Source organism: Macrotis lagotis, chromosome 1 (genome assembly GCF_037893015.1).
Source record: "Macrotis lagotis isolate mMagLag1 chromosome 1, bilby.v1.9.chrom.fasta, whole genome shotgun sequence".
NCBI lineage: Eukaryota > Metazoa > Chordata > Mammalia > Peramelemorphia > Peramelidae > Macrotis > Macrotis lagotis.
In genome coordinates, this window is record NC_133658.1 from 777,455,928 (window position 1) to 777,473,229 (window position 17,302).

The window sequence follows — 17,302 nt, forward strand, 5'->3', positions numbered from 1 at the left end:
TCTGCCTCTGTCTCCCTCTCTCTCTCTCTCTCTCTCTCTCTCTCTCTCTCTCTCTCTCTCTCTCTGTGTGTGTGTATCAAGTTCACCACATTTAAGTATATTACAGTATTTTATCTAATCGACAACTAAGAAATGCTTATCTGCATAGTATTTTGCAGATGTTTTCTACCTGGAAAGGATAATATTTTGTTGCACAGCCAGACAAAGAACGGTTTACATTTTTCTTGTATAATTTCAACTTAATTTGCTTGATATTAGACATAGAATATCAGGGTTAACTTTAAAGAGATGTGTAATGTTAAAACTCCCTAGTGTTAACTTTCCTCCAAAAACTATATATATAAAATATAGGAATGTATATGTTCTCTCTGTATGTTTTATATTTATCTATCTAAATATATACAAACATGTGCATAATCAACAATTTATATACATATATATTTATAGATGTATATAGATCTATACATACACATATACATATAGTGAATAGTACAGAAAAAAACTTAAAAAATAAAGGGAGGGTTCTTTTATTTTTGGAGACAGCAAGACAGAAGATTAAAATCAATATCTCCTCCTACTGATGAAACTAGTGATGAAGAATCCAGTACAGAGAAAGGATGGTGGGAAAAGATCAGCATAGAAACAAATGAATCCTAGAGACTGCCACTGCAAGAAAAATGGGGGTTGCCAGGATGCATCTGGCTTGTGCCAGGGGTGTGTTCCTAGGATTGTTAGATTTTCAGTATAAATTGGCAAACACTATAAATCAGGGCTTGATTTATTGTTTTGTTGATTGCCTAGACTCAGGAAAGTGATGGGAAAAATGCTAGTAATGCAGATTAAACTAAAAGTGTGTGAACTTATTTCTCAGAGAGCCTGTGCTGTGAGGTCCAACACACACACACACACACACACACACACACACACACACACACACACAAACGAACACTCAGTTTTTAGTTACATTCTACCCCTCAGCTAGTTCACATACTTCTATCCTCCAGTTTATGCCCTGAACATTTCTCTTAGTTTTGATTTTTTTTGGGGGGGGAAAGCTATTATTGTCATATCCCTGAGTTTCTCCTCAGTTTTAGGTCAAAACTCTCAATTCACTGAAACCCTCAATTGATTGAATTCTGACCAAAGAATGGCTCTTAACTCCACCCTTCTCTATAATTTGTAGGTAGCATGGAATAATACTGAAATTGGAGTTGGAAAGACCTGGGTTCAAATTTCATCTCTGACAGTAATTATGTGATGACTCAGCTTTCTTATTTGGAAAATACCCATACTCCCTAAATCAATGTTGTTTTAAGAAGAGTGGTTTGCAAATCTTGAGGTGACTTACCAATGTGAAGTCTTTTATTTATTGTTTTGTACTGATCATATTCTAACTTGCATTCTCTTTGATTCTGTCCCATATCTAAAATGGAGATAGTGACAGGTCTCAGGATTTTGTTGAAACTCAAATCAGATCAAGGGAAAAAGTTTTTCAAAGACTAAAGTTTATGTACATTCAGCCATTTCAAATCTTTTTTATTCAACATAGATATAGAAATTTCAAAGAAAGCATAGATTTACAGGGAAATTTAATGACTCCATTTTGGATATGTTGAGATGCTGAGTTTAGGCTATCCAGATGGTGATATCTAGAAGGCAGATGGTCACATAGGAAATAACACCAATGCCAGTAACAATAAGAATATTATAGTATTATATCTACTAGGCAACTAATAAATGCTGATGAATGATTTCCCCCTTCAATATAGTATTTATGCAGATGTTTTCTACCTATAAAGGATAATGTTGTTTTGCTGCATGGCAAAAAACTGGCAATTTCCCTCACCTTAACATGGTGAGCTTATATAAATTCTCTCAGATGTATTTTCATTACTAGAAGAAGATGAGACTTTTTGAAGAGTCCATATCTTTGAAACAGTGATGAATCACTTAATCAGTGCCAGAAATGAATGGAAGATAAAAAAAAAAAGGACGTACTTCTCTTTGAGGCTAAAATTTTGCAAGTAAGAATGAGAATTGAGAACTGGAGTTTGGATGTATTTCCCAGTTTCTCATTCTTCTTTTATTTTCTATAGGCAAGTTGAGGTGTTTATTTTAATAGCTTTCCAAAGTAGACAGCAAACAGCTTCCTCCATGAGGAAAGAAAGATGGTGCTCACTCAAACACAGTAAAAATCAAAGTAGACTACAGACTTCATCTTAAAGTCCCCTGTTTTTAAGTATTTCTCTGATGTCCTTGGCTCTGGGCTCAGAATTCCCTTTGTCTTACAACCCAAGTCTAAACCAAGGGTCATACTTGCTGATTTTCCTCGAAGTGCCAGTTCCACTCTTTACTATGGTCTATGCTTTAGGATTCCAGGGAAGACAGCAAATCTTTGTATACTTAATTTTATGAAACTTCAATTCTGTTTATTCAAAGTTTCCAGCTGTTTTGGCAATGGACTCCTATTATATATTTAAAAAACAAAACAAAACAACCAGGAAAAGGCCACTATAGAAACTATGTAAAAATAGGATGTAGACTGCAATCTTGAATCACCAACACTCAATTGGTCATTTCTAATATCCAGTCATTTCCAGATGTCCTAGATAAATCTCAAAAATAATATATTCAAACTTTCCCTGATTTCAAACTTTTCAATCTTTGCCATCTTCCAGTCTCCAAGGCTCACACTCCGTATCCTTCTCTTCTCTTCACTCTTATTCATCCCACATATTTAATCAGGTCTTCTAATCTAGTGATCAAATAAATCATTTAAAATAAGAAGTTACTACTGTTGAAATGAGGTTCTTGGGGCAATTAGGTGGTGCAGTGGATAGAGCATCAGCCCTGGAGGCAAGAGGACCTGAATTCGAATTTGACCTCAAACACTTAATACTCACTTAGCTGTGTGATCGTGGGTAAGTCACTTAACCCCCATAGCCTTACAAAAACCAAAAAATAAAAAAAGAGAAAGAAATGAGGTTCTTCCCTGACACACTCTGTTCATAATAGTTCCATTTCCTCTACTCAGAGACTGATTAATGCCTCTTGCCCAAAATATATTTTAGTACTTGATCCTAGTCAAAAATTTCTAGTTACAGCTGCATGAATGACAGAGATAGTATAGAGATTAGGAAAGATGAGAGCCTTGTTCTTGCTTATTAGTTTCTTTTTCTTTTATTTTTTTTTCTTTCATAAGGCAATGGGGTTAAATGACTTGCTCAAAGTCACACAGCTACGTAATTATTAAGTATCTGAATATAAATTTGAACTCAGGTCCTCCTGACTCCAGGGCAGGTATTCTATCTACTGTGCCACCTAGATGACCTTGCTTTCTTATTTCTAGAGAGAACACTTAAGTTCCTGATTTTCTTAAGAGAGAACCCTTTGAACAAAAAGAAAGCATCCAGGAAATAGTTGATATTTAGAGTAGTTAATTACTCAACTTAGCAACTCTTTGGGGAGAACTCCATTGATAAGGAACTCCCTAGCAATGAAGGTAGCTTTTCCTGCTCATCCCAAATAACTTTGCATTTATTTTTTAGTATTATTCATTCATTTAACTGTGTATATGTTATTTCTCCTTTGGGATTGCAAGCTCCTGGAGGGCATGGACTGACTGTTTTGGTTTTGTAGACATACAATAAATGCTTACTTTGCTGAATTTTTTTGCATAGGTCTAAATACTAGTATGATTTGACTCACAGACAGCTGAAATCTGCCCCCTCTTTAGCCATATTAGCAATAGAATCTAAAACTTTTTGGAAGAGGACTGTGAACTGTCTGCAGATGCTGCAGCATAATTGCTTTGTAGAGGAGACATCCTGAGAAAGCAAACCAACAAAACCAATCTATGTTTAGAGCTTGAGCTATTGTCTTATTCTCCACCCCCCCTCTTATTGGCAAACTGTTCAAATAAATGATTTTGCTCACACTCTCAGTAATCTCATTATCCTCTCTTTTAAGTTTTTTTTTAAAACCGCAATTACTATCAAAATTTTATGTTTAAAGTTCACAGATAACCTCTTTACTTAATCCAATGGTCTTTTCTCAGTCCCATATCCTCTATAACAAAAAATTCCTATAACTAGCATTTTTTGATCCAGGGTCAACTTTAAAAACATATTTTGGGCAAGAGATATAAATTAGTCTCTGAGTAGAGGAAGTAGAACTATTATGTGGTGATTAGAGAACGGTACCTCAGGGAAGAACCTCATTTCGACAGTAGTAACTTCTTATTTTAAATAATTTATTGGGTCACTAGATCAAAAGTGCTTAACAGATTATCTTGCACATATAAATGTTAACTTTTAGCAACAAATGTGTTATGATTATTATTAAAATAATAAGGTCATAGAATTCTATATCAAGCTAGAAGTGACTTTAGAAAATATTTAGCCCAAATCTCTCATTTTATAGATGAGGAAACAAATTCATGGAGGGTAAATTACTTTGTCCAAGGTCTCACAGTTAGTAAATACAAGAAGAGTTCATTTTTAAGAGTCTTCTTGTTGTTTCTGTGTTGCTGAAGGATCTCAAGTGTCATCAAGGATTTTGAAATTTGATATCTTGAATCAAAATCTCTAGTTGATCCACTGTATGGCTCTGTCTACATCCTTTCTGCAGCTTTAGATGCCAACCTTTCAAATGGATCTTATTTTTTTTATTCCCTTGATTACATGAAACTATTCCTGACCCTTTTTGTATCTCTGATTGCACTTTCTCTATATGCTCTAGCAGATCTCCTTTCTCTTGCTGTCTCCTAAATATGGTTGTTTTTCAAGGATTTATCCTTGGGCTTATTTCTTTACTCTCTCACATGCACAAAACTTCCTTGACTATAAATATTTAATCTCCATAGACATCTCTGTTCCCAGTTCTGTCCTCTTTTAGATTCCAAACTGTATCTTAAAGCCGTCCGTTTGATGTTTACACTGAGATAGACCCATACACCTCAAATTAATGTGTCTAAAACCAAACTCAATTTTTTCCTCCAGTTTCTTTCCCTTCTTGATTTCCATTTTTATTAACATCTGAGACTCCAAGACTCAGCACTTCACAGTCATAGAATCAGAGAATTTTTAGAGTCAATGGTACCTCCTGGGGACTTTTGATTTAAACCCCTTCTCAGTTGTCTTTAATAGTATGGAACAGAAAAAAAAAGTTTAACTTTTGAGTTGGATTTTAAGGATATGAATTTAAATCCTTATTCTTCCATTTATTATTGGTATAACACTGTCATTGCTTGTTTCTGAACCTCATTTTCTTCATCTGTAACATGAGGGACTTAGTCTAGATGGCCTCTTTTTCTGAATATATGACATGACTTTGATTTCCCTCCTTGGATTCAACTATCCAGCCAATCATCACAGCATGCTGATTCTTTTTTTTTGTCCCCAAACGTCTCTGGTACTCATTTCTACTGCCATTACCTCAGTCAGACCTTTATTTCTTCTTTGTAGTATTTCAATAGCTTTCTAACTGCCTCCAATCTCTCTGCATGCCAGTTGATCCTGCCTACTATTATTCCTAAAATTTCATTTCAAGTATATAATTTCAAATCTGAAAGGTTCATTAGAGATCAGCAAGTCTAACCCCTTCATTTCATGTAAGATTAAAAAGAGGCTCAGAGATATGAGATGACTTCTTCCTCAAATCTTACATTCAACATCCTACCCTTTCCTACATAACATAGAGACCTCATTTCATAATTTACTGAGAAAACAGAGGCTATTTTCTGAGAACTCTTGCTTCCCTTCTCTATATTTTTAAATTCCTTGATATCATTATCTGGTCTCATCTCCTTTACACTCTCATAAAGAAGTGGCTCTTCTCTTTCCCAACCCAATTATATACCCTTGACCCCATCCGATCTCATTTCTTGCAGATTGCCCTTGCAATTATTGACCCTGCTCCCATCTCTATAAATTTCAATCTCTCTTTTAATACTGTTTCCTTCTCTGCTATCTACAAGCAAGTTCAAGTTTCTACCTGCTTAAAAGCAAAATAAAACACCTTCTCACTGTCTTTCCCAACCTCTCAAGCTATTGTCATATCTCTCCTGTTATTTCTGCTTCTCTTATTCTCTTCTCACCATTCATAGTATACCTTCTGACCTAATCATTTGAAAAGGTACCAATGATCTCTTGACTGTCAAATGTGAAAACTTTTTCTCAAAACTCCTCATATTTGGCATTGTTGTCAACCATCCCCCCCCCCCCCCCCCCCCCCAGGTACTCTCTCCACTCTGGGTTTGGTTTTTGTGAGACCTCTCTTGGTTCCCGTCCTACCTATCTGATTGCTTCTCAGTTTTCTTTCCTGGTGCATCATTTATATTTTGCTGTCTAACTGTGGATATACCTTCTGTAGGTTCTCTCATTTCTCTATGATCTCTTATTTGATGACCTTCAACTAGACCTATGACTGATTATGATTTCATTTTTTCCTTTTTTTTGGTAAGGCAATGGGGTTAAGTGACTTACCCCAAAGTCACACAACTAGGTAATTAAATGTATGAGACTGGATTTGAACTCAAGTTCTCCTGACTCCAGGGATGGTATTCTATCCACTTTGACACCTAGCTGCCCCCAGATCTCAGCACATTTAATAAATGTTTATTGCTTTCTCTTTCCTTTCATATTCCTTCCCAGATAGTAGTCAAGGTACCACTATATTTTCAGATGCCCAGATTTGTTCTTTGGTTGATTTGTATCCTTAATGCCTAATACCTAACTATGTTTAATAGAGATAAATAAGGCAGCTAGGTGGCACAATGAATAAACTTTGGGTCTAGATCCAGTAAGACTCATTTTCCTGAGTTTATATCTGGACTTAGACACTTACTCACTGTATTACCTTGGGCAAGTCACTTAATCCTGTTTACCTCTGTTCCTTATCTATAAAAGGAACAGAAGAAGAAAATGGCAAACCCTTCAAGTGTCTTTGCCAAAAAGACCTCCAAGTGGGATCACAAAAAGTCAGATATGACTGAAAATGACTGAGCAACAAGGACATTAATAAATGTTTTTTTTAAATTTGAACATTCAGCTCTTTCTTAAGCTTGTTTCACATCTCCAATTACCTGAAAGAAATCTCTACATGAATATCCCACAACTGTACCAAATTCACCATGTCCCAAGTTGAGCTAATTATCTTTTTTTCTCTAATCCATCCATTTTCCTAACCTCAAGTATAAGAATTGGGGTTGATTGAGACAATCAATTAGTTACCCCCTCCTCGCTTTTAGTACCTTTATTTGACTGAATTAATCAAGTATGAACTGGAAATGAGACACCTCTGTTGAATCAATTTATCAATAAATTCAAGATATTTAAACTAGGTGCTCTTGAAAATCTTTTCAGATTGGTTGAAGGATTTGCTTGGTGAAGCTTCGTGGTTTTTATAAAACCATCAAGGCAGTTTGGAATAAAGAATTTTAGCAACTGACAGGTTAATCTTTAATTTCAAGATCTAAACTCTTGAAAGAAATGTGGGCTCTTTTGGGGGGGGTGGAGAAGAGAAGAACTTTGACTTCAGACTGACTCCCAACACCTTGGCTACAAAAGAACCTTGAGAACTTTGGACAGGAGAAGATTTTGAACTTCTCATCAATATCCCAAGTACTAGTAGTATCCATGGAACAGTTGTTAACTGTTTACCTTTGGAACCAAAGACAAATTAAACACACTGATAAAAGGTAGCTTCAAGAAACTATAAGATGAGTTCTAAGAGGAATATCTTAAGTACTCCAACAAAAGATTTCTGAGGAATTCCACATGTGATTTCTAAATTTGAATCTTCTTTTCCCATGGAGTCTGTATATTCTTATGAAAGAGTGTATTACAGACTTTTTGAAAGAGGGATGTATTGTGCCACTTCTTTTCAAGGGATAAATACAATCATTTTAATTACATAATATTTGGTTTTATTTTTTATGGATTATTCTGTTCATATTGTTGTATTCATTGTATAATGTATCTATCTATCTATCTATATGAAATTTTCTTTTTTCCTTAACCTATTTAGGGTTACTGTTAAAGTAGTGGGGCCTTTGCTACTGAAAACTTAGTCTGAGATGCAGTCCCTTATCTGGTATCAGTGATTGTCTGGTGGTCCTCCTTTGTTATATCTAGGCTCCGATTTAGGATCATGGCCTACACCTGGTACACAGTTTCTTTCCTGGTCACTTGGTCAAATATTTGATCTTTTGATGGAAAACTGACCCTCATTGGTTTCCATCTCTCTAAGCTTTTAATTGTTTCTTCTCTCTCTCCTTCATTTGTTTTTTCATCTGATTGACTGTTTAAGGTATATTTCCCATACAGATTCTATCTTTAACTGTTATCTTCCTTTGCTGACATTTCATTCAATTCTCACATAATCAACTGTCTAAGTATCCCAAATCTGTATGCATGTCTAGCCCTGACTTTTCTTCAAAGTTTCAGACATCTGTCTTCAGCTACTTATAGGACCTCCCTAACCCTTTTCCCCACAGACACTTCAAATTCAGCATGTCTACAACCAAGTATTTTCTCTTAGAATCATTGTTATGCATGGGGGCTAGGTTTTTATAGAACTCGATATGCAATATTTCAAGTAAATTTAGATTAATGGACTTTTGTGGACTAAAATGGGAACATATCCTCATTCCTGGGCAGCTAGGTGGTGCAGTGAATAGTGCATTGGCCTTGGAATCAAGAGGACAGAGAGTTCAAATCCAACCTCTGACTCTTACTAGCTGTATGACCTTAGGCAAGTCACTTAACCCTGATTGCCTGGCATCCAGGGTTATCTCCAGTTGTCGTGACAAAGGACCTAGATTCCTCTGGAGGAGGAAGTGAGGCTGGTGACAGCACCCCCTCACTCAAATCCAATTCACATGCTTGTCATGGCATCAACTCCCTGGTGTCATGTTCTTCAAAAATGAAGGACAAATATTATTATTATTATTATTATTATTATATCCTCATTCTTATCTTTTTTTGTTTTGGGTTAAATGAATTTTAAACCATCATTTTAAAATAAAACTTTTGGAATTAAGCCTAACAACTGTAATATGTCTGCAGCTATTTTATATGTATCCACCATTTTCCTACAGGGGTCCTTGTTATCATCTGTAACTGAATATTGTTATCGATGGGTTGATAACTTTCATTTCCTATCACCTTTCATATAATATAAAATCACACTCCAGTCTATCTTTCCTGGTTTATTGTCTTTGCTCTGCTCCTTACATTCTATGTTCCAGCCAAACTGGTCTCCAAATTTGACATGTTATCTCTTGTCTTTGTGCAAAAGTGTATATATGTATACATAAATATATACCATATATATATATATGTTTATTTATACTATACATGTAAACACACTAGGTATGCATATATGTACAAAAGGCAAATTTGTATTTGCAATATATTCTTAGGGAACTAGACGATACAGTGGATACCTGGAACCAAAGAAAACCTGAGTTCAAATCTGACTCCAGACACTTACTAGCTGTGTCATTTACTATATTTCCCCATGTATAAGATTCAACCTTTTTCAAAAAAAAATTGGGGGTCTAAAGACTGGGAGTGTTTTATACAGTGGTTGTAGAGTTTTTTTACTTTAATTTCCTACTTTTTCATGCTTGTTGCTTTTGCTCTCATTGTTACTGATTAGGTGACCTTTTGCCATGTTGTGCCCAGAAATGGCTCAGAAAAGATTGTTGTCCAGGGTTGAATTGAAGTTCAAAGTGATCCAATTTGCAAAAGTGAATGGAAATCATGCTGCTGAATGTCAGTTTTGGTTCTCCTCCAACTGAGAAAACAATCTGATACTGGCTACAGGAAGAAGGAACCTGACTGAAAATGCCCAGGCAGAAAAAGGCCACAAGAAGCAAGTCGGCCAAATGGCCTGATAGAGAGAGGGAATTGAAAAGATGGATTGAAGAGCAAAGGGTGATTCCTGTGTCTACAGAGATGGTTCAGCAGGAGCCAAGAAGAATTTCTGATGAAAAAGAAGTGACTGATTTCAAAGAAGGACACAATTGGTGCTTGAGGTTCACGAAATGGAATGGGACCGAGCACCAAACTTGCCCAGGGAGTGCTTGTGGTCAACCCCAGACCAGAGCATAGGCAGGAGAGCAGCCAGAGCCTCTCCTAAGACAGTGATTCATCATCAAACACAGATTAGGATGAGCTAATGAGGGGAGTTTTGACAGTGATGAGGAATTGTATGAATTTTATGATGAATAAAATGATTCAATAATTTTATGTAATACATTTTTTTTTTCAAATTTCAGGCCCCCCAAATTAAGGTGCATTTTATACATGGGAGAGTCTTATACATGGGGAAATATAGTAGTCTCCTCTCAGTCTCAGTTTCCATATCTGGAAAATGGGAACAATAATAGCATCTACTTCTCCGTCCCAAGGTTACTTTAAGGATCAAATGAGATAAAAGTTATAGAATATATTGTGTACCTTAAAGTAAAATATACATGTTAGCTATTATTATTATTAGTTCTACTTTTTAGAATCACTAGATTCCTGGTAGCTTAGCTCAGTGCCACCTCTACTGGGACACTGTTCCAATCCTTCTAGTTTGTGGCCTCTCCCTTTCAAATACTCTCTATATATTTATCTGACTGACTACATGCTATATCGATCCTAGATCATCCAGGGCCATCTCCAGTTATCCTGATTCATATCTGACCACTAGACCTAGATAACTCTGGAGGTGACTTAGCACCCCCCCCCCCCAAACCAATTCACTTGCATCACCTCCTTGATGTCATGGTCTTCTTTGAAAATGAAAAACAAACATCATCATACTGATTCCAATCTCTCATAGAATGTATGTTTTTTTTATTTTAAGTTTTTGCAAGGCAGTGGGTTAAGTGAGTTGCCCGTGGTCACACAGCTAGAATGTATGTTTTTTGAGGGCAGGATATATTTCCCATTTTGTCTTTTGAGTCTTTGTTGTTGTTGTTGTTGTTGTTTGCCCTTTGTTCTCAAAGGCCATGTCATCAGAAAGGTGATACCATGACATGCATGTGGATTGGATTTGAGTGAGGAGATGCTGTGCTAAGTCACCAGCCTCATTTTCTCCCTTGGATTCATGGGGATCAGTCTGCCTGAGATGACCCTGGATGTGAGGCAATCAGGGTTAAGTGACTTGCCCAAGGTCACATAGCTAGTAAATGTCAAATGTTTGAGACCTGATTTGAATTCAGATCCTCCTGACTCCAAGGCTGATGATGCTCTAACCATTTTGCCACCCAGCTGTTCCCCTCTTCCTTTGAATTCTAAGCACCTAGCACAATTGCTTGCATATAGCAGGTATTTAACAAATGATTAATGGATTCAATGATGAGATGATTTTGTCACATCAGCAACAAAATAAAATCAGAGTTGCATAATGTACTAGGTACCAGAGAATCAAAAGACTCAGGTCCAAGGGCTTGGCTTTGTCACATATTTGGTTTGTGATCTATGAAGTTTGATAATTCAGGCTCCTGGAACATCAATCAGAGACACATATAATATACAACATTATTAATGCAACACTGGGGCCATTGTGGACTCATTGACCAGCAAGGCTCATAGCATCTGTTAGAAAGTAAACTAACTTCATCCAAGTTGCCAGTTTGGGGAGTGACAACTTCTGGGACTTTTGATAGGATTTTTTGTTACGATTTTCCCTTTTCTTTTATAAAAGGGAGCTCAGATTCTCCTTGTCTGGGTGTTCAATTGTGGATTTATTCAATGAGACTTGACTTGAGATGCTTTCACCCATAAGAAAATGTATCCCTTAAAGAAAAAGGCCACAAAATATCTATAAAAGCTATTTTAGTAGTGGCAAGGAACTGTAATTTAAATAGATGTCCATCAATGGGAGATGGTCAAACTATGATATGTGAATGGAATGAAATACTATTATGCCACAAGAATAAATGAAATGGAAAGTTTCAGAGAAACCTGGTAAGACTCATAAATTTATCAGAGTGAAGTGAGGAAAACAGAACAATTTATATAATAAAAAGAAAATTTGAAAAGCTCTGATCAATGCGGTGAATAATTATTATTTTAAAGGACGGGATGAAATATGTTTCCTGATAGGTACAGAATAGACTTAAGGGTACATAATGATATATATGCATACATACATACATACACACTTGTACACACACATAAATTTGGATAGGGCTTTTGTGGCAATCTATTTTATTTGTGTATGCTTGTTAAATGGTTTAGTTTTTCTTTGTCTTCAATGTAGAAGGAAGGACTGGAAAAGAGTAACAATAGATTTTTAAATTAAAATTTGAATTATTGAATTTAATTGAAAAAAATGAAAAGAGAAAATTTACTTCTTGTCCTGTCCAAGCTCCTTTTCAATTGAGGCTATTCATCAAAACCCACTATATTCATCTCTTTAATCATAATTTTAGAAATGGATCAAGCAAATATTCAAAGTAACTAGAGTAGTTTCTCCTTTCAATCCATGATGTTTGTTGTCTGCAAAAAATCCCAAACTCAAAATCTCAGCTCTTTCTTCCATTCTTTTCCCCAGGGAATTAGCAAGTGTTAATCCTCAGGGTTTTTTCCACTCATTGTAAAATCTCAGAGAGGGCCAACTAGTGGAGATGAGGTAAGAACTTTGGGGACCTGCTTGTCTCTCTCTGTCTTGGCAGATTAGGTTTGACTCAGTTGGACATGTGGATTCTTTGCTTATTCCCTGTCTGGGCAACCTGTCTGTCTCTTCCTGTGTGCTTTTCACACATTTTCTTCCCCTTGAATCTACCTCATGCCCAAAGAGTGAAATCTTATCATAGGAAAAAGGTTGTCTTTTCCCTATTCACCTTTACCAAGGTTAGTTGCTTTTATTCTATCACCTACATTTTCCTATTTTTTACTTAGATGATCATAAGCCATAAACATATTCTTAGCTGGTGGTCCTGTGTTTAGGACCAAATCTAGAACAGCATGAGGGAAAATGAATATGTTACACATGTGTGCAAGTTATTACCTAAAGTCCAATGTGAGGGGTCATTATTTACTGGGGCAAAGACAACTTCATCTGTGCACTTATTATATTCTTAAGAATGTAGGTCTAAGATTCACCTATTTCATACTAGACCCCAATCTAAAGTAAATAATGATGTCAGTTTGGGGAGCTTACTCAGATTTTGATCATCAAATGATGATACTCCCTTGAAGAATTGACAAAATCTGAAGGGATTCTTAGAATCAAACTTTGGGCTTTACATCAGTCTAATCAGAAGGTTAGAGAAGAGAAAAGGCAGAGAAGAGAGAAAAAGGGAATTGGAAAGAGGAAGAGAAAGGGCAGCAGTGATAGCAGCCATAGATCACCCAATCATGTATCACCCCAAAGAACAGGTTAATGAAGGAATATACCCACATTAATGTCTTTGTCTTTCTTTCTTTTTTTCCCTTTCTGTTTTCATTTCTAGAAAAGAAAGAAGTCACATTAACCTTGGGGTTGTCTGAAAACCTGAATCCAACTCAGGGGTGTGTTCATCATTTGGTTCAAGAGGATACACACACACACACACACACACACACACACACACACACCACACCACACCACATCACACAATGACACATGGCAACTCTTGAGAGTAATTGCAAAGCTGAGGAGTGAAGATTTTTTTGGCTTCTGATTCTGCTGCACCTGGTACATTAACCTTTATTATGGAATTAGCTCCATTTTCTTCTAACTAAATCTAGTGTAGAGTTATTAGATAATAGCATCTAGGAATGAGATCTGAGAAATGCCAAGCTACAAGTTAATTAGCAAAAATGCAAGAGAAATAAACTTAGCAGAAAAGGCAAAATCCCAAATTAAGCAGTTGCTTTTCAATTATTTGCAGCAGATTTGGGGAATTTCTGTGGGTGGTATCAGTTATGTTGAAGTGTTTGAAAGGAGATGTCATATTTAACTTAAAACACAACAGCTTTGGAGTGAATGTCAATAAAACCTGTAAATTATGAATACTCTATCTTCCAGCATGTTTGATGAGGACTGTCAATAAGCAAAATTGTATCTCCTAGGATTACAGTCCTGAATACTAATTGCAGTCTTTTCATTTCATGTTGCACTAAGAGGACCCTAGGAGAATAGGAGCAAATTGGACATCTGTTGAATTAGCATTCTAGGAGTAAAATTGGACCAATATACCATTTCAGAAAATAGACAGTAAAAAAATCTTTAGTGCATTTATAATTTAATATTGTTGATGTTTAGCTTCAATGATTTTTTTTTTAAATTTGAAAACAACTCAAAGTATTCTGAAAAAGTTGTTTCAATCAATCATACATACACCTAAACACACCTTAATTAGGTAGTTGGTATTCCTGGTGATGGCTATACCTACCTAGACAACAAACTGGTCTGGGTTCAAATTCCAATTTTGCCTAGTTATATGATGTTGAAGAAGTTACTTATACCTTTTATAAAGACCTCAATTTCCTTATCTGCAAAATGAGGTGAGGTTGAATTAGTGCATTGGCCTTGAGACACAGCATACTAAAATACCTAGAGGACAGGTCTTGATCTATATTTGGAGTTTGAAGACCTATATTCAAGTCCTGATCCTGAAACTTATTAGCTGCATGATAATGGCTATCATTTAACTTTTCAGTTGTTCATGCTTTATTAAAGGGATTTTACACACCAAGAGTGTGAAAACAGATAAATATCACAGATAAAACAGATAAACAGGTTTAAATAAAAAATAGGAAACAAAGAGAACCTACAATCAAATTTTATCTCTCTTCCTTACTCTTCATGTAACCTTTAACAAGTTACATGACTTCTCTGGGCTCCAATTTTGCTATTTGAAAAATGAGGTCACTCTGTATCAGTGAACTTATTAGAAAAATAATGTATGGGACCAAAACAAACCACTCTCTCTATAGAGATGCAATTTAGTCTCAGCTTGTTGATGGCACATTATTTTATGTTAACTATTTAGTGTTGGAAACTTTGAGATATCAGAACCAATCCTATTAAGACTGCCAGATCATACATTTATTGCATAAGGGGCTTTAGAGACCACCTAACCCAAGCTCTTCATTTTACATATGAGGAACCTCCAAGGAAGTTATATGACTTGATCAGGGTCATACAATTAGTATGTATCTGAAATAAGATTTGAACCTATATCTTCCTGATTCCAAGTCTGGTACTCTGTTCTTCATTTTTGAGGACTGCCAATGACATCATGGGGGTGATATCTTGTATGAACTGGATTTAAGTGAAGCAGAGTTGTGCAAAGTTGTCAACCTCTCTCTCTTCTAGAGACATTGAAGTCTAGTGTCAGGACAAAAGTCAAGATGACTGGTGATGGCCTGGGATGCAGTGGACAGCCTTGGTGTTTTTGATGTCTAACCAAGTTCTAAGCTTTCCACAGTGCCTGCTTCAATCATCATCATGGCTATTGGAACAAATTGTTCTCATCCACCTATTATTGGGTAAAGTCTTCACATGCTTGGGGTAGACATCCTCCTAACCCACTGATGAATTTGGGGTCTTTTAGTTATGCTCAACAGATTTAGTCAGTCTGCTGAGAGAATTTTATCTAGGTGTGGCACATTGTATTTGCTGCAGTTTTTTTGGAGTCACAGGTGAGAGTTGGGTGAAAGTGAACACTTTCTCAGCCCCTTGAGTTCAATCAGATGACAGATTGCCAATGTCACAAGTTTAAAGTTCTAGAGGCTGCCCGCCCAATTGGAACAGGATATCACTTCAGAGAAAAGGTTAATCAGGGCAAGGACAATGCCTTTTCACTGAAGTTCTAAACAGGTTTGCTTTCAGGGTACAAGCAAGGATAGTGAAACTCTGTGTGTTTGTGTTTGTGTGTGTGTGTGTGTGTGTGTGTGTGTGTGTATGTGCTTGTGTGTGATACAAGATAAAAGAATGTTGCTTCAAAATACAGCTTTGAAACTATCTCATTTTCCCTCACTGCATGGTTAATAGGTAGTTGTTCATGTGGAAATGCATGGTCCAAGTAGCAATTTGTAGCATTTCTGCATTTTGAAATAACATCACATCATTCTGTCTATATGACATTTAATTTCAAACACTTGGGCACAATTGTGAAAATGTTTAGACTAGTGCACAGTTTTGAAAAATTCTGTTTGTACACAGAATAATTTTTTCACACTTTCTTCCAAAAGCAATATTTATTTTCCAGGAAGATAAGAAAGACATTAGGTTTTGATAGAGAAAATGCTATTGTTTGAGTGGAAGGGCAACTATAATACCTAAAAATTACACATAGCTAAGTGTTCTGCCCTGCAAGCATCCATTGAATAAAGAATGACATCCCATATGAAGAAGTCTTATGGAAGCCTGGGTTTATTAACATTTTTTGGGGAAATGAAATTTGTGATGTTGGGCTTTTTATTCCTATAATAGTTATATTTTTATATATTACTTTAATGTTTGCCAAGAACTTTAAAAAAAGGATTCCCATAAATTCTTAATGCTGTAAATAACACTGACTTTTGGGATACCCTCTTTATTTCTACTTAATTCTGACATTGATGTAGGCAGGATTCAAAATCAGGTCTTCCTGATTACAAATTCAATGTTTTATCCATTTCAAGGACAATAAATAAGTTTAATAAAAGATTTAGGGGAACTCAATAGAAAAAATTTCAACAAAATATCCAGCAACAACAACAAAAAAATTAGTGAATAGCCCTTGAATATTTGGCTAAGCAATTGTCAAAAAAATTTGTCTGTGACTTGTATCAGGACATGTACTAAGTTTTTATGGTATCAAAAGTAGAGATCTCAGGTTTTTCTTATTTATAGCCATAATGGGTATTGTCTTGAAGTCATATGATGTAACATATGGAAAATCTTAATTTTCAACAGAAAAATGGAAATGCACAGTGGAGCAAGTTTATGTTTGTTGTTAATATGCATACTGGTTTCAGTTTGGCACTTTCAGTACTTGAAACTTTGCCCTTACCAATTTTATCTTGGTGCTATTTCTATACTCTGGGATTGGAAGGTGTCTTTTTAAAAATTTTATTTAAGGCAATGAGTTAAGTGACTTGCCTAAGGTCACACAGCTAAGCAATTATTAAGTGTCTGAGGTCAGATTTGAGGTCAGGTTCTCCTGACTCCAGTGCTCTATCCACTGTGTCACTTAGCTGCCCCTCTTCCCTCTTTCAACAAAAAACAAAAAGAACAAAAAAAAATTCCATGGAAATTTAAGAAGCATTAAGGGTCATCTGAATTAGATGTTGACATTCTACTGGTCTATGCAACAGTTCTGACTTAG